This window comes from Triturus cristatus, chromosome 4_2, assembly GCF_964204655.1.
Source record: "Triturus cristatus chromosome 4_2, aTriCri1.1, whole genome shotgun sequence".
NCBI lineage: Eukaryota > Metazoa > Chordata > Amphibia > Caudata > Salamandridae > Triturus > Triturus cristatus.
In genome coordinates, this window is record NC_140586.1 from 353,683,662 (window position 1) to 353,709,610 (window position 25,949).

Consider the following 25,949-nt stretch of genomic DNA (forward strand, 5'->3'; position numbering starts at 1 on the left):
AGCTCTCCTCTGAAGGCCACACTCCAGGTCCTCTCCACAGCTCTCCTCGGAAGGCTTAACTCCAGCACCCTACCTTCAGCTCTCCTCTGAAGGCCACACTCCAGCATCCTCCACAGCTTACCTCTAAAGGCCACACTCCTGCACGCTCTCCATGGCTCTCCTTTGACTGCCACACTCCAGCACCCTCTCCACAGCTTTCCTCTGAAGCCCACTCTCCAGCACCCTTCCCACAGCTCTCCTCTCAAGGCCACCCACCAGCACACTCTCCGCAGCTTTCCTCTGAAGGCCACACTACAGCACCCTCTCTGCAGTTCTCCTCTGAAGGCCGTACTCCAGCACCCTCTCCACAGCTCTCCTCTGAAGGTCAGACACCAGCAGCCTCTCCGCAGCCCTTCTCTGCAGGCCACACTCGAGCACCCTCTTCACAGCCCTCATCTGAAGGCCAAACTCCAGCACCCTATCCACAGCTCTCCTCTGCAGACTACACTCCGGCACTTCCTCCACAGCTCTCCTCTGAAAAGCACACTCCACCACCCTCCCCGCAACTTTCCTCGGAAGGCCATGCTCCAACACCCTCTCCACAGCTCTCCTCTGAAGGCCACGCTCCAGTACCCTCCTCACAGCTCTCCTCGGAAGGCCACACTCCGGCACCCTCTCCATAGCTCCCTTCTGAAGGACAGACTCCAGCACCCTCCCCACAGCTCTCCTCTGAAGGCCACACTCCAGGTCCTCTCCACAGCTCTCCTCTGAAGACCGAACTCCAGCACCCTCTCCATATCTCTCTTCTGAAGGCCGCACTCAAGCACTGTCTCCACAGCTCTCCTCTAAAGGCCACAATCAAGCACCCTCTCCACAGCTCTCCTCTGAAGGCCACACTCCTGCACACTCTCCACAGCTCTCCTCTGAAGGCCACACTCCAGGTCCTCTCCACAGCTCTCCTCGGAAGGCTTAACTCCAGCACCCTACCTTCAGCGCCCCTCTGAAGGCCACACTCCAGCACCCTCTCCACAGCTCTCCTCTGAAGGCCACACTCCAGCACCCTCTCCACAGCTCTCATCTGAAGGCCACACTCCAGCATCCTCCACAGCTCACCTCTAAAGACCACACTCCTGCACGTTGTCCATGGCTCTCCTTTGACCGCCACACTCCAGCATCCTCTCCACAGCTTTCCTCTGAAGCCCACTCTCCAGCACCCTTCCCACAGCTATCCTCTCAAGGCCACCCACCAGCACACTCTCCGCAGCTTTCCTCTGAAGGCCACACTACAGCACCCTCTCTGCAGTTCTCCTCTGAAGGTCAGACACCAGCAGCCTCTCTGCAGCCCTCCTCTGCAGCCGTCCTCTGCAGGCCACACTCCAGCACCCTCTTCACAGCCCTCATCTGAAGGCCAAACTCCAGCACCCTATCCACAGCTCTCCTCTGCAGACCACACTCCGGCACTTCCTCCACAGCTCTCTTCTGAACGGCATACTCCACCACCCTCTCCACAGCGCTCCTCTGAAGGCCACACTCTAGCACCCTCTCCACAGCTTTCATCTCAAGGCCAGACTCCAGCACCCTCTCCGCAGCTCTCCTCCGAAGGCCAGACTCCAGCACCCTCTCCACAGCTCCCTTCTGAAGGCCACACTCTAGCACCCTCTCCACAGCTCTCTTCTTAAGGCCACACTCCAGCACCTTCCCCACAGCTCACCTCTGAAGACCACACTCCAGGGCCCTCTCCAATGCACTCCTCTGAAGGCCGCGCTCCAGCACCCTCTCCGCAGCTCTCCTCCGAAGGCCAGACTCCAGCACCCTCTCCACAGCTCCCTTCTGAAGGCCACACTCTAGGACCTTCTACACAGCTCTCCTCTTAAGGCCACACTTCAGCACCCTCCCCACTGCTCACTGCTGAAGACCACACTCCAGGGCCCTCTCCACAGCTCTCCTCTTAAGTCCACACTCCAGCACCCTCTCCACAGGCCTCCTCTGCATGCCACACTCCAGCACCCTCTCCACAGCTCTCCTCTGAAGGCCTCACTCCAGCACACTTTCCACAGCCCTCCTCTGAAGGCCGCGGTCCAGCACCCTCTCCACACCTCTCCTCTGAAGGCTACACTCCAGCACCCTCTCCACAGCTCTCTTCTGCAGGCCATACTCCAGCACCTCCTCCATAGCTCTCCTCTGAAGGCCACACTCCAGCATCCTCTCCACAGCTCTCCTCTGAAGGCTGCAATCCAGCACCCTCCCAACAGCTCTCCTCTGAAGGCTGTACTCCAGCACCCTCGCCACAGCTCTCCTCTAAAGGCCAGACTCCAGGTTCACTCCACAGCTCTCCTTTGAAGGCCACACTCTAGCACCTTCTACACAGCTCTCCTCTTAAGGCCACACTTCAGCACCCTCCCCACTGCTCACCGCTGAAGACCACACTCCAGGGCCCTCTCCACAGCTCTCCTCTGAAGTCCAGGCTCCAGCACCGTCTCCACAGCTCTCTTCTGAGGGCCAGACTCCAGCACTCTGTCCGCAGCTCTCATCGCAAGGCCATGCTCCAGCACCCTCTCCACAGCTCTCCTCTGAAGGCCACACTCCAGAACCCTCCTCACAGCTCTCCTCGGAAGGCCACACTCCGGCACCCTCTCCACAGCTCCCTTCTGAAGGCCAGATCTCAGCACCCTCTCCACAGCTCTCCTCTGAAGGCCACACTCCAGCATCCTCTCCACAGCTCTCCTCTGAAGGCTGCAATCCAGCACCCTCCCAACAGCTCTCCTCTGAAGGCTGTACTCCAGCACCCTCGCCACAGCTCTCCTCTAAAGGCCAGACTCCAGGTTCACTCCACAGCTCTCCTTTGAAGGCCACACTTCAGTACCCTCTCCACTGCTCTCCTCTGAAGGCCACATTCCAGCACCCTATCTACAGCTGTCCTCTAAAGGCCACACTCCAGCACCCTCTCCACAGGCCTCCTCTGCAGGCCACACTCCAGCACGCTCTTCACGGCCCTCCTCTGAAGGACGCGCTCCACCACCCTCACCACAGCTCTCGTCTGAAGGTCACACTCCAGCACCCTCTCCACAGCTCTCCTCTGAAGACCACAATCCAGCACACGCCCCACAGCTCACCTCTGAAGGCCACAATCGAGCACACTCTCCACAGCTCTCCACTGAAGGCCATACTCCAGCTCGCTCGCCAAAGCTCTGTTCTGAAGGCCAGACTCCAGCACCCTCCCCGCAGCTCTCCTCAGAAGGCCATGCTCCAGCACCCTCTCCACAGCTCTCCTTTGAAGGCCACGCTCCAGCACCCTCCTCACAGCTCTCCTCAGAAAGCCACACTCCGGCACCCTCTCTATTGCTCCCTTCTGAAGGACAGACTCCTGCACCCTCTCCACAGCTCTCCTCTGAAGGACTCACTCGAGGCCCTCTCCACAGCTCTCCTCTGAAGGCCACACTCCAGCACACTCTCCATAGCCCTCCTCTGAAGGCCGCGCTCCAGCACCCTCTCCGCAGCTCTCCTCCGAAGGCCAGACTCCAGCACCCTCTCCACAGCTCCCATCTGAAGGCCACACTCTAGGACCTTCTACACAGCTCTCCTCTTAAGGCCACACTTCAGCACCCTCCCCACTGCTCACCGCTGAAGACCACACTCCAGGGCCCTCTCCACAGCTCTCCTCTTAAGGCCACTCTCCAGCACCCTCTCCACAGGCCTCCTCTGCATGCCACACTCCAGCACCCTCTCCACAGCTCTCCTCTGAAGGCCTCACTCCAGCACACTTTCCACAGCCCTCCTCTGAAGGCCGCGGTCCAGCACCCTCTCCACACCTCTCCTCTGAAGGCTACACTCCAGCACCCTCTCCACAGCTCTCTGCTGCAGGCCATACTCCAGCACCTCCTCCATCGCTCTCCTCTGAAGGCCACACTCCAGCATCCTCTCCACAGCTCTCCTCTGAAGGCTGCAATCCAGCACCCTCCCAACAGCTCTCCTCTGAAGGCTGTACTCCAGCACCCTCGCCACAGCTCTCCTCTAAAGGCCAGACTCCATGTTCACTCCACAGCTCTCCTTTGAAGGCCACTCTCTAGCACCTTCTACACAGCTCTCCTCTTAAGGCCACACTTCAGCACCATCCCCACTGCTCACCGCTGAAGACCACACTCCAGGGCCCTCTCTACAGCTCTCCTCTGAAGTCCAGGCTCCAGCACCGTCTCCACAGCTCTCTTCTGAGGGCCAGACTCCAGCACTCTGTACGCAGCTCTCATCGCAAGGCCATGCTCCAGCACCCTCTCCACAGCTCTCCTCTGAAGGCCACACTCCAGAACCCTCCTCACAGCTCTCCTCGGAAGGCCACACTCCGGCACCCTCTCCACAGCTCCCTTCTGAAGGCCAGATTTCAGCACCCTCTCCACAGCTCTCCTCTGAAGGCCACACTCCAGCATCCTCTCCACAGCTCTCCTCTGAAGGCTGCAATCCAGCACCCTCCCAACAGCTCTCCTCTGAAGGCTGTACTCTAGCACCCTCGCCACAGCTCTCCTCTAAAGGCCAGACTCCAGGTTCACTCCACAGCTCTCCTTTGAAGGCCACACTTCAGTACCCTCTCCACTGCTCTCCTCTGAAGGCCACATTCCAGCACCCTATCTACAGCTGTCCTCTAAAGGCCACACTCCAGCACCCTCTCCACAGGCCTCCTCTGCAGGCCACACTCCAGAACGCTCTTCACGGCCCTCCTCTGAAGGCCGTGCTCCACCACCCTCACCACAGCTCTCGTCTGAAGGTCACACTCCAGCACCCTCTCCACAGCTCTCCTCTGAAGACCACAATCCAGCACACGCCCCACAGCTCACCTCTGAAGGCCATAATCGAGCACACTCTCCACAGCTCTCCACTGAAGGCCAGACTCCAGCACCCTCCCCGCAGCTCTCCTCAGAAGGCCATGCTCCAGCACCCTCTCCACAGCTCTCCTCTGAAGGCCACGCTCCAGCACCCTCCTGTTAGACGGACCGGGGGGGTCGGCCGAGGACAAGGGGAGAGGTCTCCGGGGAGAGCCGTCTCCAGCGATCGTACAGACGAGTAACTTCCCCCCCACAGATGTACACCACACAAGGATAGGATTTAACGTTCTTTATAAGCGATTTCTTAAGGTACGATGGAATGGTACAAGGAGGTCTGGACTCCGGGGTCCCCTCGATTCTAGTCTCTTGGTTTGGGAAGGAGGGTAGCGGGACAGTCTGGTTACCAATCTGGTAGATGCGAAAATGGATAGCTCACAATCCTCGAGCTCGGTGTGCGGGCTTGGACGGGCCGCGGCAGCGCCAGCAGGTCCCGGTGAAGGTGGTCGTTACACGGTCCGCGGCAGCGCCAGCAGGTCCCGATGAAGGTGGTAGTTCCAACGGGCCGCGGCAGCGCCAGCAGGTCCCAACGAAGGTGGTAGTTCCAAAGGGCCGCGGCAGCGCCAGCAGGTCCCAACGAAGGTGGTAGACACAACGGTCCGCGGCAGCGCCAGCAGGTCCCGACGAGGATGGAGGTTGCAGAAGGCCGCGGCAGCGCCAGCAGGCAGGACGATAGTTCACAAGGCAGGGCTACGGCAGCGCCGGTAGTCCGTCAAGGATGAGTTCTTCTCGGTGTCTCTCGACTCCAGGATACAACTGCCTTCCTGCTCTGGCGCTGCCCTAGTTATAGGTCTGGCGTCCTTTGATGTCCGGACCCTCGCACTTGGAGGTCGGAAGGTCCGGGATGAGGGAGTCCAGACACCCAGCAGGGGGGTGGAGCCAGCGCTCGGGGGAGCTGGAGGGCGATCGGCACCTGGCGGGGGAGAGCCATTGGCACTTCTTTCTCCCATTGACCTGCCAAGTGGTCCGTTCACCTCCTGGGTGGATGGTGGTGCCGGGATGTCGGGGCCTGGCCAGGCCCAGGGTTAGGGTCGAGCTGAGGCCATGCGGCCTCGTGGTGCAGTGTCCAAGATGGCGGCTGGTCCGGCCGGGGGAGCCGGCAGTGGTCCGGCCCCATGATACCTGGATGTCCGGGGGCAGGAGTTCCGTCGGGAGACGGGGTGCGGGTTGTTTCTGTGGGTGCACCTGGAGGGCCGGGGCTTGGGCCCTGTCATGCGGGGAGGGAGCAAGCCCTTCATGTGGCCTGTCCAACATGCGTCCCCCCCAGCTGAAGGCGGGGAGAGTCACCCATCCTCTTGGGGACTCTCCTCGTCGAGGCGGAAAAAGCGTGACAGGCCATCTGCGTTGGCGTGGTCTTGGCCCGGTCGATGCTCCACAGTGAAGTCCATCCCCTGCAGGGAGATGGACCAGCGCAATAGTTTAGGGTTTTCCCCCCGCATCTGCATTAGCCACTGCAGGGGTCGATGATCTGTTTGCACCCGGAAGTGGGTACCGAAGAGATAGGGCCGGAGCTTTTTGAGGGCCCACACCACTGCGAAGGCCTCCCTCTCGATTGTGCTCCAGCGCTGTTCTCGGGCCAGGAGGCATCTGCTGATGAAGGCCACCGGTTGGTCAAGTCTCTCGGAGTTCAGCTGGGAGAGGACCGCCCCGATGCCATGGTCGGAGGCATCCGTTTGCACAATGAATTCCCGACTGTAATCGGGGGCCTGGAGCACAGGGGCGGTGCACAGGGCGGCTTTCAGCTTCTCGAAGGCCGCTTGACAGTCGGGAGTCCAGTTAATCTTCTTCGGGTGGTTTTTGGAGGTGAGTCCCGTGAGGGGCCCCACAATGCTGCCATAGTCCCTCACGAACCGCCGGTAGTAGCCGGTGAGCCCCAAGAAGGCTCGGACCTCTGTCTGCGTGACTGGGGGTTGCCAGGACTGGATGGCAGCGATTTTGAGTTGTAGAGGGGCCACCAGACCGCTTCCCACCTGGTGTCCGAGGTAGGTCACGGATCCCTGACCAATTTGGCACTTGCCTGCCTTGATTGTGAGGCCGGCCCGCTGGAGGGCCTGCAGGACCTCTCGGAGGTGGTGGAGGTGGTCGGACCAGTGGCGGCTGTACACAGCGATATCGTCCAGGTAGGCGGCGCTGAACTCCTCGAGCCCCGCCAAGACCTGGTTCACTAGTCGCTGAAAAGTAGCTGGGGCATTCTTCATGTCGAAGGGCATGACCTTGAAGTGGTAGTGGCCATCGGGGGTAGAAAAGGCGGACCGTTCTTGGGCCCGGGGTGTGAGGCCGATCTGCCAGTAGCCTGCGGTCAGGTCGAAGATGCTGAGGTAGCGGGCAGCCCCCATGCGGTCGATCAATTCATCCGCTCGGGGGATGGGATGAGCGTCGGTCCTGGTGACAGCATTCAGGCCCCGATAGTCGACGCAGAATCGGAGTTCAGGAGTGGTGCCGGGGGCAGCAGCTTTGGGGACCAGCACGACCGGGCTGGCCCAGGGGCTATCCGAGGGCTCGATGACCCCGAGCGTGAGCATCTTGGATACTTCCTCTTGGATACAGGCCCGCACCCGATCTGGTACGCGGTATGCCCGGTGTCTGATAGGGGGACTGTCCCCAGTGTCCACGTCGTGCAAGCACCAGGGGGTGACCCCTGGGGTGAGGGAAAACAAGGTAGCAAACTGCAGCAGGAGGGCCCGGCAGCCTTGGCACTGCTCTGGGGTGAGGGCATCAGAGAGCCGGACCCCGTCCACGGAACCATCTTTCTCCTGAGTCTTCAGGAGATCAGGGAGAGGCTCGGAGTCTTCTTCCGCCCCACTGTCTGTAGCCATCAGGAGGCTGAGTTCCGAGCGCACAAAGTGGGGCTTGAGTCTGTTAGTGTGGAGGACCCGGAGGGGGTTCCGGGGAGATTCCATATCGATGAGATAGGTGACGGGGCTCTTGCGTTCGACCACTTTGAAGGGCCCCATCCACTTGTCCTGCAAGGCACATGGTTCGGTGGGGGACATCACCCACACTTGTTGACCAGGTTCGAATTCGACGGAGGAGGCATTTTGATCGTACCATTTTTTCATGTCCTCCTGACTGGCCTCAAGATTTGCTTTTGCCATTTCCCTGAATCGCCTGGTCTGGTTGCGTAGTGTCAGGAGGTACTTGAAGACGTCTGGAGGGGTTTTGAGGGGGGCCATCTCCCAACCTTCTTTGACTAGGCTGAGGGGCCCTCGCACAGGGTGCCCGTACAAGAGTTCGAAAGGGCTAAAGCCGAGGGACTTCTGGGGAACTTCTCGATAGGCAAAGAGGAGGCACGGAAGTAGTACATCCCACTGGCGACGGAGGGGCTCTTCCAATCCCCCAATCATTCCCTTGAGCGTGCGGTTGAATCGTTCAACTAGTCCGTTCCCTTGAGGGTGATAGGGGGTCGTGAATCGGTAGGTGACCCCGCACTGTTGCCAGAGGGACTTCATATATTTCGAAATAAAGTTTGTGCCTCTGTCGCTGACGACTTCTCGGGGGAAGCCCACCCGGAAGAAGATCCCCATTAAGGCCCGGCCAACCACCGGGGCTGTTACAGTTCGCAGGGGCACAGCCTCGGGGTAGCGGGTGGCGTGGTCCACCAGTACCAGGATGAACCGATGTCCTTGTGCTGTACGGGGGTCCAGGGGCCCCACAATGTCTATTCCCACCCTCTCGAACGGGGTGGTGACAACTGGGAAGGGTTGCAGAGGTGCTTTGAGTTTGCGGCCGCTCTTCCCGCTGGCCTGGCACGTGGGGCAGGTCCGGCAGTGGTTGTTGACGTCGTTCCTCATTTTTGGCCAGAAAAAGTGGGTCACCAGGCGACTGTAGGTTTTGTCCTGGCCCAGGTGTCCAGCCAGAGGGACATCGTGGGCCAAATTTAGCAGGAAGTCTCTAAAACGGAGGGGCGCCACCAGCACTCGACTGGCCCCTAACTCCGCGATTCTCTGTTCACTGTATAACAGGTCGTTGTCCCAATAGACCCAATGGGCTCCGGGGGTGTCCCCGGTGCTCTGGGCGAGGGCTTGCTGGCGGAGTCCCTCGAGGGAGGGACAGGTCTTCTGCTCTTGACGGAACTGTTCCTGGGTGGGCCCCCCTTCTTGACGCCACTGAGCCAGGTCGGGAAGGTCCTGGGGCTGGGCGACCCCGTCGGGGGTTTGCTCTGGGGGGTCGGTATAGTCGGTGTCCTCTACTGGAGCGATCGGGGGAGGAGGTGCAGGCCATTCTGGTTCTTCTGGTCGGGGGATGGCCCGGGCGGCCATGGACCGGGTGGTTACGCACGCCCAGTCCGGGAGGCCCAACATCCCCAGGTGCTCTCTTCTCTCGACGGTGGCCCACGGGGAACTCTCAAGATCATTCCCCAGGAGACAGTCCACGGGGGCATCATCCCGGACCGTCACCTTCAACATGCCGGAGACTCCTCCCCACTCGAAGGGGACGCAGGCCATCCGACACAGACTCTCTGAATTGTCGGCTGAACGGACGGGGCAGAGAATGTTCGGCAGGATCTGCTCTGGTTTTACCAGGTGACAGCGGACGGCCGTCACACTGGCCCCTGTGTCACGTAGTGCTTCGGCCCGGCGCCCATTAATGTTCACCCACTGACTATATTTCCTGGTGTTGGCGGGTAGGGGAGCCCGCGGGACCATGTCTTTTCCCCCTAGGCACGCTAGAACCATGGCGGCCGGTTCCCACTCTTGTTGGGCCTGCTCGTATTCTTCTTGTTCTTCGGAGATTTGTTCTCCCCCCAGGGCGGCGGCCGCTACCTGGCGGGGTTTTGGAGTTTGGTTCTGTGGACAGTTCGGGTCATTGGCGTAGTGGCCGACTCGCTGGCATCGATGACACGTGACGTTGGCTCGGAACCCCGGGCGCATCGGGGGGTTGCCCCGGCTGGCCGGGGGCGGGGTGCTGGCAGCGGGAGCGGCCGGGACGGTGTCTCTTCCTCGTCCCTGGCCTCCTCCTCCTCCTCGGGGACGGTGCTGACCCTGGTAGTTCCGGTTCTGCTCGTGTGGCCCTCTCCGGCCCACTCGGGTGCTTTCCCACCGGTCAGCTTCGGCGGCGAGTTGCCGTGGGTCAGTCAATTTACTGTCGAGGAGGTGCTGCCTGAGCTCGACGAAGCAGTTGTTCGAGAGGTGCTCCCACACCATAAGATTAAAAAGTTGCTCGTAGGTCGTTACGTGGCTTCCCTTGATCCAACCCTCGAAGGCCCGGCTGAAATAGTTGACATATTCCACCCAAGTTGCACCGGTGATCCGGGTGCAGTCTCGGAACCTCTGGCGGTACATTTCGGGTGTGAGCCCATATCGGGTGAGGAGGGCAGCCTTCATGTGGTCATAGGATGACATCTGATGGTCTGGGAGCTGTAGCAGGGCATCGCGGCCTTCGTTGACGAACCTCCCCCATAGGCCGGCTCCCCAGTCACTTCGATCGATCCGGTGGGAGGTCATGGCGATCTCGTAGGCCTTGAACCACTGTTGTATGTCGTCCTCTCGGACATACTCTCGTACGACATCCTTGGGGATGTGGACTTTCTTTTCTGTCGTTCCCGGGGTGCGCGGTCGCTCGTGCACCTCCGGTTCTTTGTTCTGCTTCCGTAGGTCTATTTCTGCTAGTTTGCGCTCGTGTTCGAATGTTAATCTCTTTTCTTCGAGCTCTCTCTGCCTCTGTTTTTCTTCCCGTTCCTCTCGGAGCCGCAGATGTTCTAGGTTCAGTTTTTGCTCGGCTAATTTTAGTTCACCGTCCATTTTGAGCCGTGCCATTTCTAATTCATGTAGTCTGTTTTTTTCTCTTTCTTGGATCTCTTCCTGCGAGAGGCCCGTTCCTCGCTCCTCGGGAGCCGTGGCGTTCCTCTCTGATGCTGCCATGTTTCGATCTGGGGATCTGGCGACCCCGGTTTCTGCCCACGACTCAATGGCGTGCTTGAAATCGTCCTTGGTACTCAGGCCGGTGGTAGCAATGCCTAGTTCCATGCAGAATTGTTTCAATTCACGATGGCTGTACTCTTCCAATTTCTCCATCTGGAATTTCTCGGTGGATCCGCTCTCTTTGGTTGACATTGGGGTTTTGTCGTGGGGTGAGCTACTCTCTGTACGATTACGCGTTGATTCGGATCGCGCCGCTGGCCACCAATGTTAGACGGACCGGGGGGGTCGGCCGAGGACAAGGGGAGAGGTCTCCGGGGAGAGCCGTCTCCAGCGATCGTACAGACGAGTAACTTCCCCCCCACAGATGTACACCACACAAGGATAGGATTTAACGTTCTTTATAAGAGATTTCTTAAGGTACGATGGAATGGTACAAGGAGGTCTGGACTCCGGGGTCCCCTCGATTCTAGTCTCTTGGTTTGGGAAGGAGGGTAGCGGGACAGTCTGGTTACCAATCTGGTAGATGCGATGATGGATAGCTCACAATCCTCGAGCTCGGTGTGCGGGCTTGGATGGGCCGCGGCAGCGCCAGCAGGTCCCGGTGAAGGTGGTCGTTACACGGTCCGCGGCAGCGCCAGCAGGTCCCGATGAAGGTGGTAGTTCCAACGGGCCGCGGCAGCGCCAGCAGGTCCCAACGAAGGTGGTAGTTCCAACGGGCCGCGGCAGCGCCAGCAGGTCCCAACGAAGGTGGTAGACACAACGGTCCGCGGCACGCCAGCAGGTCCCGACGAGGATGGAGTTTGCAGAAGGCTGTGGCAGCGCTAGCAGGCAGGACGATAGTTCACAAGGCAGGGCTACGGCAGCGCCGGTAGTCCGTCAAGGATGAGTTCTTCTCGGTGTCTCTCGACTCCAGGATACAACTGCCTTCCTGCTCTGGCGCTGCCCTAGTTATAGGTCTGGCGTCCTTTGATGTCCGGACCCTCGCACTTGGAGGTCGGAAGGTCCGGGATGAGGGAGTCCAGACACCCAACAGGGGGGTGGAGCCAGCGCTCAGGGGAGCTGGAGGGCGATCGGCACCTGGCGGGGGAGAGCCATTGGCACTTCTTTCTCCCATTGACCTGCCAAGTGGTCCGTTCACCTCCTGGGTGGATGGTGGTGCCGGGATGTCGGGGTCTGGCCAGGCCCAGGGTTAGGGTCGAGCTGAGGCCATGCGGCCTCGTGGTGCAGTGTCCAAGATGGCGGCTGGTCCGGCCGGGGGAGCCGGCAGTGGTCCGGCCCCATGATACCTGGATGTCCGGGGGCAGGAGTTCCGTCGGGAGACGGGGTGCGGGTTGTTTCTGTGGGTGCACCTGGAGGGCCGGGGCTTGGGCCCTGTCATGCGGGGAGTGAGCAAGCCCTTCATGTGGCCTGTCCAAAATGCTCACAGCTCTCCTCAGAAAGCCACACTCCGGCACCCTCTCCATTGCTCCCTTCTGAAGGACAGACTCCAGCACCCTCTCCACAGCTCTCCTCTGAAGGACTCACTCGAGGCCCTCTCCACAGCTCTCCTCTGAAGGCCACACTCCAGCACCCTCTCCATAGCTCTCCTCTGAAGGCTACACTCCAGCACCCTATCCACAGCTCTCCTCTAAAGGCCATACTCCAGCACCCTCTCCACAGCTCTCCTCTGAAGGCCGCACTCCAGCACTCTCTCCACAGCTCTCCTCTAAAGGCCACAATCCAGCACCCTCTCCACAGCTCTCCTCTGAAGACCACACTCCTGCACGCTCTCCACAGCTCTCCTCTGAAGGCCACACTCCAGGTCCTCTCCACAGCTCTCCTCTGAAGGCCGAACTCCAGCACCCTACCTTCAGCTCTCCTCTGAAGGACACACTACAGCACCCTCTCCACAGCTCTCCTCTGAAGGCCACACTCCAGCACCCTCTCCAAAGACTTCCTCTGAAGTCCACAATCCAGCACCCTCTCCACAGCTTTCACCTGAAGGCCACACTCCAGCACCCTCCACAGCTCACCTATAAAGGCCACACTCCTGCACGCTCTCCATGGCTTTCCTCTGAAGCCCACTCTCCAGCAACCTTCCCACAGCTCTCCTCTCAAGGCCACCCACCAGCACACTCTTCGCAGCTCTCCTCTGAAGGCCACACTACAGCACCCTCTCTGCAGTTCTCCTCGGAAGGCCGTACTCCAGCACCCTCTCCACAGCTCCTCTCTGAAGGTCAGACACCAGCTCACCTCTGAAGACCACACTCCAGGGCACTCTCCACAGTTCTCCTCTGAAGGCCACACTCCAATACCCTCTCCACAGCCCTCCTCTGCAGGCCACACTCCAGCACCCTCTCCACAGCTCTCCTCTGAAGGCCACACTCCAGCACACTCTTCACAGCCCTCCTCTGAAGGCCGCGCTCCAGCACCCTCCCCACAGCTCTCCACTGAAGCCCACCCTCCAGCACCCTTCCCACAGCTCTCCTCTGAAGGCCACCCATCAGCACTCTCTCCACAGCTCTCCTCTGAAGCACGGCTGGACTGGGAACCACAACTCGCCCTGGCAAAGTGCTCGGACTCCCCCCCTTTGGGGGTTGGGTGTGCCTCCGAGCTCTTGGCAGGGACGGTTTCCAGCCGATTTTGCAGCTATGCTGCAAAAATGGCCCTGTAACAAAAATGGCCCCCATCTGTGTGGCCCACCAGGGAATTGCCCGGTGCCCGCTACAGCCAGTTTGGCCCTGCTCTGAAGGCCACACTCCAGTACCCTCTCCACAGCTCTCCTCTGAAGGCTACATTCCAGCACCCTATCTACAGCTCTCCTCTGAAGGCCACCCATCAGCACTCTCTCCGCAGCTCTCCTCTGAAGCACGGCTGGACTGGAAACCACAACCGGCCCTGGCAAAGTGCTCGGACTCCCCCCCTTTGGGGGTTGGGTGTGCCTCCGAGCTCTTTGCCAGGGACGGTTTCCAGCCGATTTTGCAGCTATGCTGCAAAAATGGCCCTGTAACAAAAACGGCCCCCATCTGTGTGGCCCACCAGGGAATTGCCCGGTGCCCGCTACAGCCAGTTTGGCCCTGCTCTGAAGGCCACACTACAGCACCCTCTCCGCAGTTCTCCTCTGAAGACCGCACTCCAGCACCATCTCCACAGCTCTCCTCTTAAGGTCACACTTCAGAAGCATCTCCAAAGCCCTCCTCTGCAGGCAACACTCAGCACCCTCTCGACAGCCTTCCTCTAAAGGCTACACTCCAGCAACCTCTCCACAGCTCTCCGCTGCAGGCCACACCCCAGCATGTTCTCCACAGCTCTCCTCTGAAGGGCGCACTCAAGCACCCTCTCCATAGCTCTCCTATGAAGGCCAGACTCCAGCACCCTCTCCATAGCTCTTCTCTGAAGGCCAGACTCCAGCACCCTCTCTGCAGCTCTCCTCTGAAGGCCAGACTCCAGCACCCTCTCCACAGCTCCGTTCTGAAGTTCAGACTCCAGCACCCTCTCCACAACTCTCCTCTAAAGGCCTCACTCCAGCACCCTCTCCACAGCTCTCCTCTGAAGGCCGCACTCAAGCACCCTCTCCATAGATCTCCTATGAAGGCCACCCTCCAGAGCCTCCCCACAGCTCCCTCTGAAGCCCACCCTCCAGCACCCTCCCCACAGCTCTCCTCTGAAGCCCACTCTCCAGCACCCTTCCCACAGCTCTCCTCTGCCGCCGAGCTCTTTGCCAGGGCCGGTTTTCGGCCGATTTTGTTACAGGGCCGATTTTGCAGCTACGCAAATATGGCCCTGTAACAAGAACGGCCCCCAGGGGGCCCAAAACCAGCCCCCATCTGTGCAGCCCACCAGGGAATTGCCCGGTGCCCGCTACGGCCAGTCCGGCCCTGCTCTGAAGGCCATACTACAGCACCGTCTCCGCAGTTCTCCTCTGAAGACCGCACTCCAGCACCGTCTCCACAGCTCTCCTCTGAAGGTCACACTCTAGCAGCTTCTCCAAAGCCCTATTCTGCAGGCCACACTCAGCACCCTCACCACAGCCCTCCTCTAAAGGCTACACTCCAGCACCCTTTCCACAGCTCTCCGCCACAGGCCACACCCTGGCACTTTCTCCACAGCTCTCCTCTGATGGCCAGACTCCAGCACCCTCTCCATAGCTGTCCTATGAAGGCCACACTCCAGCACCCTCTCCACAGCTCTCCTCTGAAGGCCAGACTCCAGCACCCTCTCCACAGCTCCCTTCTGAAGGCCACACTCCAGCACCCTCTCCACAGCTCCCTTCTGAAAGCCAGACTCCAGCACCCTCTCCACAGCTCTCCCGTGAAGGCTGCATTCCAGAACCCTCTCCACAGCTCTCCTCCGAAGGCCATACTGCAGCGCACTCTCCACAGTTCTCCTCTGAAGGCCTTGCTCCAACAACCTCTCCACAGCTCTCCTCTGAAGGCCACACTCCAGCACCCTCTCCACAGCGCACCTCTGAAGGCCACACTCCAGCACTCCTTTCCACAGCTCTCCTCAGAAGGCCACGCTCCAGGATCCTCTCCGCAGCTCTCCTCAGAAGGCCACGCTGCAGCACCCTCTCCACAGCTCTCCTATCAAGCCACACTCCAGTTCCCTCTCCACAGCTCTCCTCTGAAGGCCACACTCCAGCACCCTCTCCACAGCTCTTCCCTGAAGGCCACACTCCAGCACCCTTTCCACAGCTCTCCTCTGAAGGCCACGCTTCAGCACTCTCTCCACAGCTCTCCTCTAAAGGCCTCACTCCAGCACCCTCTCCACAGCTCTCCTCTGAAGGCCGCACTCAAGCACCCTCTCCATAGATCTCCTATGAAGGCCACCCTCCAGAGCCTCCCCACAGCTCTCCTCTGAAGCCCACCCTCCAGCACCCTCCCCACAGCTCTCCTCTGAAGCCCACTCTCCAGCACCCTTCCCACAGCTCTCCTCTGAAGCAGGGCTGGACTGGGAACCACAACCGTCTCTGGCAAAGTGCTCGGCCTCCCCCCCTTCGGGGGTTGGTGGTGCCGCCGAGCTCTTTGCCAGGGCCGGTTTTCGGCCGATTTTGTTACAGGGCCGATTTTGCAGCTACGCTGCAAATATGGCCCTGTAACAAGAACGGCCCCCAGGGGGCCCAAAACCAGCCCCCATCTGTGCAGCCCACCAGGGAATTGCCCGGTGCCCGCTACGGCCAGTCCGGCCCTGCTCTGAAGGCCATACTACAGCACCGTCTCCGCAGTTCTCCTCTGAAGACCGCACTCCAGCACCGTCTCCACAGCTCTCCTCTGAAGGTCACACTCTAGCAGCTTCTCCAAAGCCCTATTCTGCAGGCCACACTCAGCACCCTCACCACAGCCCTCCTCTAAAGGCTACACTCCAGCACCCTTTCCACAGCTCTCCGCCACAGGCCACACCCTGGCACTTTCTCCACAGCTCTCCTCTGATGGCCAGACTCCAGCACCCTCTCCATAGCTGTCCTATGAAGGCCACACTCCAGCACGCTCTCCACAGCTCTCCTCTGAAGGCCAGACTCCAGCACCCTCTCCACAGCTCCCTTCTGAAGGCCACACTCCAGCACCCTCTCCACAGCTCCCTTCTGAAAGCCAGACTCCAGCACCCTCTCCACAGCTCTCCTGTGAAGGCTGCATTCCAGAACCCTCTCCACAGCTCTCCTCCGAAGGCCATACTGCAGCGCACTCTCCACAGTTCTCCTCTGAAGGCCTTGCTCCAACAACCTCTCCACAGCTCTCCTCTGAAGGCCACACTCCAGCACCCTCTCCACAGCGCACCTCTGAAGGCCACACTCCAGCACTCCTTTCCACAGCTCTCCTCAGAAGGCCACGCTCCAGGATCCTCTCCGCAGCTCTCCTCAGAAGGCCACGCTGCAGCACCCTCTCCACAGCTCTCCTATCAAGCCACACTCCAGTTCCCTCTCCACAGCTCTCCTCTGAAGGCCACACTCCAGCACCCTCTCCACAGCTCTTCCCTGAAGGCCACACTCCAGCACCCTTTCCACAGCTCTCCTCTGAAGGCCACGCTTCAGCACTCTCTCCACAGCTCTCCTCTAAGGCCATGCCCCAGCACCCTCTCCACAGCTCTCTTTTTATCAAGGCAAAGCAAAATCAATCCTAGCAGAAATCTGGACACAGGCTCAGTTCACAGCCTGATGGGAGATCAGCAAATTCTGGCCATGGAGAGCAATGGTCCTAACATGCTGGTGTACCTTACATTGTTGAAGAATGTGGATTATGCCACAGCATTGGTATTTCTAAGCCAGTGGAATGCGGATTGAGACTCTGGAATGCTTTTGGTGCTGGTTCAATGTGGATTTTGGCTTGGAAATGCTGCCTCTCATGTCGGGGCAAGGTAAAAGTAGTTCTCAGGGCAGTGCAGTGCCTAATTTGAGCCGGTGGTTTCCAGTGCTCAGCACCGGAACATAATTGGCGTCACTTAAGGCAGTCTGAGTGTGATGGTTAGTAGCTGGTTTGGTCTGTCATTGGCAGGGCTGGCAGAGGCAATGGGTGGCATTTCCATTTTTTACAAATTAAGCACTAGGTTCAGTGTGGACTTAATTAGGGGTTGCTGCTTTAAACCAGCATAATAAAGAATGTCCGTGCGTTTTATATAAGCTAGGCAACAGCCCTGCACAATAAGCAGACTGCTAGTTGAACTAAAAACCATCTAACAAAAGATCCTGTCTTATTTAAGCACTAGTGACCGCCACTGACAGGCGGACATGGGTAGCAGTGCTGTGGCAACATCACCAAACTGACATACTAGCACCAGAGAAAGTTCATGGATTACTAATTGGAGTGTGGAAACCCTCTTAATAAATAATAGAGACATATACTCACACTGGCACAATAACAGTGGTGGCATTATGTCCTGATGCCGATATATCTATAATGTGTACATCGCCTCACAAAGAATTGTAGGTGAGCATTTTTCCAGTGAGGCGCCCTGTACCAGATACGCAGTGCTTCTTCAACTGGGGTATAAATATTTGCCTACAGTGTATCCATTTTTTCCACCACACATTTTTCTAATAGACACATGTTATAAATGTATTTAGATTCAGCAAAAGTCTCTGCCCCCAATCCGATTCTACCGTCTCATACACCCAGGCGCATGTGTTATAACTAGTTTTGTGTGTTTTTTTTAACAAAAGGTTTAAAGTCCCACTGCTCCTACAAACAAGCATTGGCAAAGCAAAAAGTGTGGCCTAGGCGTGCTAGTGCAATGGATATTTCTGTACATTTATAAAGCACATTTTTTTAAATTCCATTATTATTTACAAAACGTTTTCTAGCATCTTGCTAATTTATTATAAATGAATGATTCATCAGTGGGAAACCGATTAATTAAACCTCTTGCTTCTTTTTCTGTCGTTTCCAATCTGATTTGTGAAATCACTTTCCAGTTTCACACTTCTATTTTTCCCTTTGAGGCACTAATCACTGTAGTAGTTACAGACACTCGTCAAACAGTGAAAGTATGAAACAGCCACTACCCAACCACATGATGCGACACCCGCCACCGATTTATAGTGTACGACTTATGTCATTGACTCATAAAAGGGAACATCCATCCATCTCCAGTAAGTGACAGTAACCACACACATCTGTTGGGTGAGGCATCTTCTGCTTATAGTATGAAACATCTGTCACCCATTCATAGCGCAAAAAAACCACCTCCCACCCACACTTTGCAATACCTGCCATCCAACCTTAGTAAGAGATGTGGCACACAGTTGCCCATTCTATCACACATCTGCCACTCCAGTATGAGACATCTTCCAACAACTCCCACCTAGACTGTTAGAAATCTGCCTTTTAAATGTAGGGAAATCACACATATATCCACCAGCTGGACTAACATCAGATACCCCGCACCCGGCCATAGTAAAAGACCCCCCTATGCAGGACCAGAGTAATCGCACAATAGACCACTTCTGTAAAGCCTGGTTAAAGTCAACCTTTTCAATTTTTATCAAATAGGCTCCTTTAGCCATTCACTTTACAGAAAATTGCATAAAAGTGAGTTATCGTTCACAGTAACTAATCTTTGGAGTAAAGCAACCAGTTCCATCAAATTTCAAAACCCATTAAACCATTTTCCATATCTTAATTAAGCAATACAATGCCTTCCACATTCGATTGAAACAACAGACCTCTTTCAATATGCTAATGAAATATGATGTGCACCCCTGTATTCGCTCTTCTCCCTCTATTGACATTTCAATGACATGTGCTGGTCAATTTCCCAACATGATCAGCGCTTTGCATGTCCTCAATTTCATTGAATTATGCGCATAATTGGAACTGCTTCTCACTGCACTCATATACCTCCACATCTGACTTATGAGCGCATTTACAGGTGCAGCGTCCATCCAGGCTAGCTTAAATGTCAGATAATAAGAAGGGGGACCCCTGAAGTGGGATAAGGCAGGTACAACAGGGGGACTAACAGAGAATCTATACGAAAGAAGGTAACCTGCCAGCAAGTATATGATAGAACAAGGCCCAGAGTGGGGTCCTAGAGGATAGGTGTTCAAGACCAAAAAGGCAAACCAGGACAAAAGGCAACTCAGGAACAATGTATCACAAAATTCATTGAATCATTTTTTATTTATTTTTTTGATATTTTGATTTGATTTACTAGAAATTATACATAAATGTACACACACACAAATATTTTTATACTTTAGACGTATTGATAAATTACACCCAACAGGGTTGACAGTAAGGAGCCTATCAAAATTCAAATATAAAACAAATAATCATCCCACACACTCCCTCAAAACAACACAATCATACTACTACACATTCGACAACAACATCAAACCTCGGGTCATATTAATCCACATGAAATAAAAACAATGGATAGTTTGAAGGGAAATTCTGAGGTTCAAGTCGCCTAAAGGGAATTTCAACAGCCCGATAGGCTAAGAAACACCGGTAAATACAGTCTCAGGAGCCCGATGGGCTTACAAACGCCAACGCGCGTTTCGGTGTCACAACCAGATGGGGGCTACACCTTCATCAGGGCGAGGGAGGGCATGTGAGGTGGGACGAACACACCTAGGAATAAAAAACTGTATAAGTGCATACAAATATAGATACACATTTAGTTGCCCACAGAATATCTACACATAGGGTGAGGATTTACATGGTTATAGGATAAGCATTTTCTATGCGGAGAATTACTGGGTTATATACTGCATTTATTGGTCAAATATATATCCGCCAAGTTGGCCTGCACTAAAAGGCTCAGTTGTCATATAGGTTTGCCATCGGTCAGGAGGAGGGGATATAGCGTTATGCATGATAAAGGTTAAAATAAGGAATATTGTGCAAGGACAAAGGAGTGAAGAGAGAACAAATCAGGCGACAATAAAGAATATATGAATACGTATCCAAAAGGATACCAAATATATGTTAATGAACATATATCCAGACAGAGGAGATAAGGAAAAGTAGAAAGAGACCCTCACCAATGACAGAATAGTTAGAAAAAGTGCACGATACAGAGCGCCAGATGTGCGTCAAAGAATAAACCATTAATGACTGAAAGGGACAGAAAAATAACTTAGTCTAGCAACCTTACAGCCCGTAATTGGAAAAAGAAGATAATTGAGGGCCTCAAAGCGTGGGAGGGCATAAATGAGTGCTCAACAAGGCTGAAGATAAACATAAGGTCAAGCTGGGAAGTAAAAGAATACCTCTTAATAAAAATGTCAGAGCAGATGTCCGGTTGAGATCACCTTAAATGTGTGAGGATTCCCAGTTCCAGGCAGCAATAAAAATGAAAGCAAGAAGCCTGAGAGCATGGCCCCTCAAATGACAGCAAGATGCTTCAGGGAGGGGCCACCATAAAATTGAGAGCAGAATGCCTGAGTGTTTGGTCACCTTAAAAACAAAAGCAGTCTGTCCGGGAGCTTGGCCACCTTAAATGCAAAGGTGGAATGTCTGGAAGCATTGGCACCTTAATTGCAATAGCAGTATAGCAGTCACCTTATACACAAAAGCAGGTTGCCTGCAAGTGTGCCCACCGTAAATACAGTCACAAGCAAAAGTTACAGGGAATGCTAAACAATGCAAACATTCACCCTCAGTCACATGAATCTGGGTTTAATCCATCATGCTCTTGCTCACCATTCCACCCCAGTTTGGACCCAGCCATTTGTAAATCAGTCTTGATCCTGTGCCTCATGGGAACAGTCCAGCCCGAACTGCCAGGCCAGGTCCTCCCTGGACTGGAAACAAGCATCCTAGAACCGGTTTCGGGGCATCACCCCTCATCAGCCAGGCTAGCTTGAATCCAGTGTGCAGTGTGCACGAGACCCATGTCTGGGCATACCCGGTGCACTTAGGGCAAGAAAGCAAAAGACACACAGATGATGGTCGAAATGCTGAACAATGCAAACATTCACCACCAGTCACATGTATCTGGGTTTAAGCCATCGCTCACCACCATAAATACACAAGCAGAATGACTGCAGGCATAACCACCTTAAATATAATAGCAAGACAACTGTGTGGGTGGCCACCTTAGATGCCAGAGTGGGATGGATGTGTGGGAACTTAAATATCACACAAATATGCCAGAAACCATGCCCATCTTAAATACCAGAAAAAGAAGTTCTGGGAGTGTGGCCACTTACAGCAGAATGCCAAGTAACCTGACCACCTTAAACCACAGCATGACGCCTGGTAGAGTGGGCACCTTCAGTACCAGAGCAGGATGTCTTTAAGCACGGCCACTTTAAATGCCAGGGCACGATGTCTTGAAGCACTGAAGCACGGGCACTTTAAATGCCAGGTAAGGTTGTATTTAAGCACCACCACATTAAATTCCAGAGCAGGATGTCTTGAAGCACGGCCACTTTAAATGCTAGAGCAGGATGTCTTGAAGCACGGGCTCTTTAAATGCGAGAGCAGGATGTCTTGAAGCACGGGCACTTTAAATGCCAGAGCAGGATGCCTTGAAGCATGGGCACTTTAAATGCCAGAGCAGGATGTCTTGAAGCACGGCTATTTTAAATACCAAAGCAGGATGTCTTGAAGCACAGCCACTTTAAGTGCCAAAAACAGGATATTATGAAGCACGGGCACTTTAAATGCCAGTGCAGGATGCCTTGAAGCACGGGCACTTTAAATACCAGAGCATTTAAAATACCAGAGCAGGATACCTTGAAGCACGGGCACTTTAAATGCCAGAGCAGGATGTCTTGAAGCACGGCCACTTTAAATGCCAAAGCAGGATGTCTTGAAGCAGTGCCACTTTAAATGCCAGAGCAGGATGTCTTGAAGCACGGCAACTTTAAATGGCAGAGCCGAATGTCTTGAAGCAAGGGCACTTTAAATGCCAGAGCAAGATGTCTTGAAGCACGGCCACTTTAAATGCCAGAGCAGGATGTCTTGAAGCAGTGCCACTTTAAATGCCAGAGCAGGATATCTTGAAGCAGGACCACTTTAAATACCAGAGCAGGATGTCTTGAAGCAGTGCCACTTTAAATGCCAGAGCAGGATGTAAATGGCAGAGCAGAATGTCTTGAAGCAGTGCCACTTTAAATGCCAGAGCAGGATATCTTGAAGCAGGACCACTTTAAATACCAGAGCAGGATGTCTTGAAGCAGTGCCACTTTAAATGCCAGAGCAGGATTTCTGGGAGTGTGACCCTCATTAATGTCAGGGTCGGATGACTGACAACTTGGCTACTTAAATGTCAGAAGAGGGTGTTTGGGACTCTTGCACCCTTATATGCCAGATTAGGATGCTCGGGAGCATGGCCACCCTAAATGCCAAAGCACGAGAACTGGGGACGCGGCAAACTCATTTACCAGCGCCCGATCGCTGGGATCGTGGCCATTTTAAATACCAGAACACAAATCTTTACAGTGGCCAACCTTAAATGCCAAAGCAAGATGCCAGAGAACGTGGCCACTTAAATTCCGGAGAGTCCTCCGAGCCAACCCTCCTTAAGCTGTGCGAGCGAGCGCTTCCCAGGAAGTGATTGGGAACGCTGAGTTTACACAGGGTCTTGTTAAACTGAGCGCTTTAAACTTCAAAGGAGAGGATCAGCTGCGTGGATCCGGGAGTCAGAGGTGAAAAAATGGTACAGGTCAGGACACCAAGGTGGAGGGGGGAGGGGCATGGGGAATACTCTGAATGAAATGATAACAGATAGGCTTGAACAAGTGTTGGGTATACAAATAGATAGAGAATTGCAGTTTTTAGTAACAAGCATTGCTCGCAGGGTAATATTCATGGGCAACTACAGTGCACCGCGAGTGCTGCCTACAATCACTGTCTGTCCTTCCTGCGTATCGCAGGAACCGATGGAAATTGTACAAAAGGAGACTCAACGGCTGATCTGATGACCTGTAGAATAGTATATTAATTTCAACTCGAGAGTTGGCTTTGGCATCAAGTACGTCAGCAGAGATTTTGGAGCATATGCCTAATTTTCGTTAGTAAATTATTAGCAGCTGAACCGCGAGCGCCGACGCTCGGAGTACCTGTGGTCGGGTGCTGCATACAGGCCACCAAACTCTGAGGACGCAGCCCTTGGGGGACTGCAGCCAGCTGGCCCCGCGCGCTCGTATGAAGCGGCTTCCCGGGAGAGCAACCCCACCGGCTGGGGGCAGCCGCCACTACCTCCGGGACCGGGAGGCAATACTACCTCTTATCCCCGAACGAAGCAGACCCACCTTTCGCGCAGCATCACATTCCACGGCGACGGGAGGTGGACCCCATGCATCTAGCGACGCAGCCCCCGAGGAACCAAGTTCACATTCCTCTGGCCTCTTGAGACAGCCCTTTCATGCCCCTGGGAAACAGCCCCACGTCTCTTTTGGCGCGCACAGTCAGTCATTCTGTCAGGCGCACAGTCAGTCATTCCGTCAGGAAAGTGCCACACAATGGAGAAGTGTATCCCTACGCAAGACGCCACTTCAACACCGCATTCCTCGGGGACGCAGCGCCTCGCTCCTCACAAGTCATCCCTTGCCCTTATACCCCAATGGAAGGCGATCTCACTGAGCCCCAGGAATGAAGCCCTGGAAGCACCACCGCTGGAGTCGCCACTCCCGCATCTCTCTGAGAAATAAACCTGCCCGTCACTGCGCAGCCCGTCACTTTGCTGTGGGTTTGTGGGTTTAGTTAACGGAGGAAGCACAGATAAAAGGTAAAGAGAGCAGCGCGCCCCTCCCCGCCCTCCCCTTTCACTTCACCGCAGCCACCTGTCAGCCCCAACAGGTGGGTTCTCCGAGGCTTGATAGCCTGGGGATAGTTGGGGGAACTGCACAGGTGGCAGGGGATAAACTATGCCCCTTTTACATCCCCTAAGTCTGCCCCCTTGCTAATTAACCTTAGTTCTTCTCCGGCGAAGGAGGCGCTGCTCCCGAGCGCTCGCGACAAATGCCACAGCATCCTACGGGGTAAAGATGAGAGACAGAAAATCACCAGTTACCGGCAAAACGGTGCAATGGGGCAGACATTCGGGGAACCGCGGGGCTCCCCATGCCCACCGCGAAAACGTGGCCCCTTACCTGGGGTTAATAGATGCCTTCGGCTGCAAGCTGGAAGAGAGCGCAGGATCGCTCCAACATTGAAAGCGGTTGGTGATACAACGGCAGCGAGAGAGAAAAAAGGGAGGGGAGGGAGAGAAGGAGGAGGGGAGAGGGAATAATGAAATGGAAAGGAGAGAATGGAGAGATTGAAGCAGGGAGGGTGAGAGAGACGGCTCAATCCAGCTCCTGCCCACAGGGTGGCGGCGTGACCAAACGTGCAGAGGAGCATAGTGTGCGCACATATGCGCCGACCCAGAGAGGTAAAGCAGGCTAAGTAAACGCAGGAAATGGGCTGTAAGTGATTCTTAGAATTGGAACAAATTAACCAAGGTATGGAGCAGCGGCGACTGCTAATCTAATGTAGAACAGGCCAATGCTGTAGATTTACCAGCCTGGCACCCGCTGCCAGACCAGATCCAACTAATAACATTAATACAGACACACTAAGAGCTGCGCCATTTGAGGGCCTCACAAGCACCTCCACAAACAGAAAAGGTTTAAGCATGGGGAGTGCAGGGCACAAGTCCTAAAAAAGAAGTGGGGAGACCAACCAAGTTAGGCAGGATGCAATTGACTTAATAGCCCGTGCAATCACAGTGCATGATGTAACGACGCGTGACCGCACATGGCATCACAGGAAGTGACATCACACCAAGTAACATCTGGTATTAGGACCTCATACAAATGTGTATCAGGTATATTATGAGTACATTTAAGCTCATTATGAGATTTAACAATTGAGATTTTGAGTCGGGGTTGTGCCGAAAAACTGGCGCAATCCTGATGCTAAATCATGGCCTCAACTAATACATTTAGGGGCAGATTTACAAGCCCGTTGCGCCACTTTTGCGTCACTTTTAACATGGGAAAAGTGGCGCAAAAGTGGCGCAAGGGGCTTGTAAATCTGCCCCTTATTTTTTTAAACATTCCCTCAAAGAAATTGTCAACCCTGAGAAGCGTGGTAGTAGATCTGTTTTTCTTATTTCGTTGCAAAGTCTGCATTTTTAAATATTATGTCGGTTTGTTGGAGAGCTCTATGTTTTGTGTAGTCCCAGATCTAAATCAAAGAAGTAGAGAAGGTTAATGTGATTCCCTGCAAAGGACATCATGTGACATGTAGATGACAACTTTTTATTCAATGTAGATAGGTAAGTGGGTTACTTCTTTTTACACAGAGATCCTTTTGTTACAACCAGTTCCTAAATTGTAGCCCTTCTAATATAGCACAGTGAGCTATGAAGGACATGTGACTCCTACACCATATAACCCTCACTGTATCATGTAACACATCTTGTGTACAGATTTACACACTTACATGATTTATTGTTAATGTGTATGTTACATAAAGCGCTCTGGCACCCTGCATTGGGATGAGTAGCGCTATAAAAAAAGATAGTGCTATTTAAATTATTTGTGTGAATACTGGGACAGACCAACACATTTGACATTCTTACAGTGCATGCATTTATACACAGTGAGTGAAAAAAGTCAAAAGCACAGCTCTCTTAAGTACCTGTGCAGTGGTAACAACAGTGGTGTAGCTAGGTGAGTGCAGGGGGGGAGGGGCGGTCAGCCCTGGACGGCATGAGTTTTGGGGGCAACAGCACCCCCGACCCCCTGCTCCTCAATGCGTTTGCCGCGAGGGGGCGACAAATGGACAAAATACTCACCTGCACCCCCTCCCCCCGTTCTTCAATGCGG

The 25,949-nt window shown here is 55.1% G+C and overlaps 1 long non-coding RNA gene across 1 annotated transcript in view; it reads right to left on the minus strand.

The window, feature by feature from the left end:
- Nucleotides 1-24,309, minus strand: part of LOC146833870 (uncharacterized) — a 755,352-nt gene extending 731,043 nt beyond the window's left edge. The window contains exon 1 of the long non-coding RNA XR_014960623.1: nucleotides 24,228-24,309. This is a non-coding gene — a long non-coding RNA (uncharacterized LOC146833870). The remainder of the gene's footprint in view (nucleotides 1-24,227) is intronic.
- Nucleotides 24,310-25,949: the final 1,640 nt, after the last annotated feature.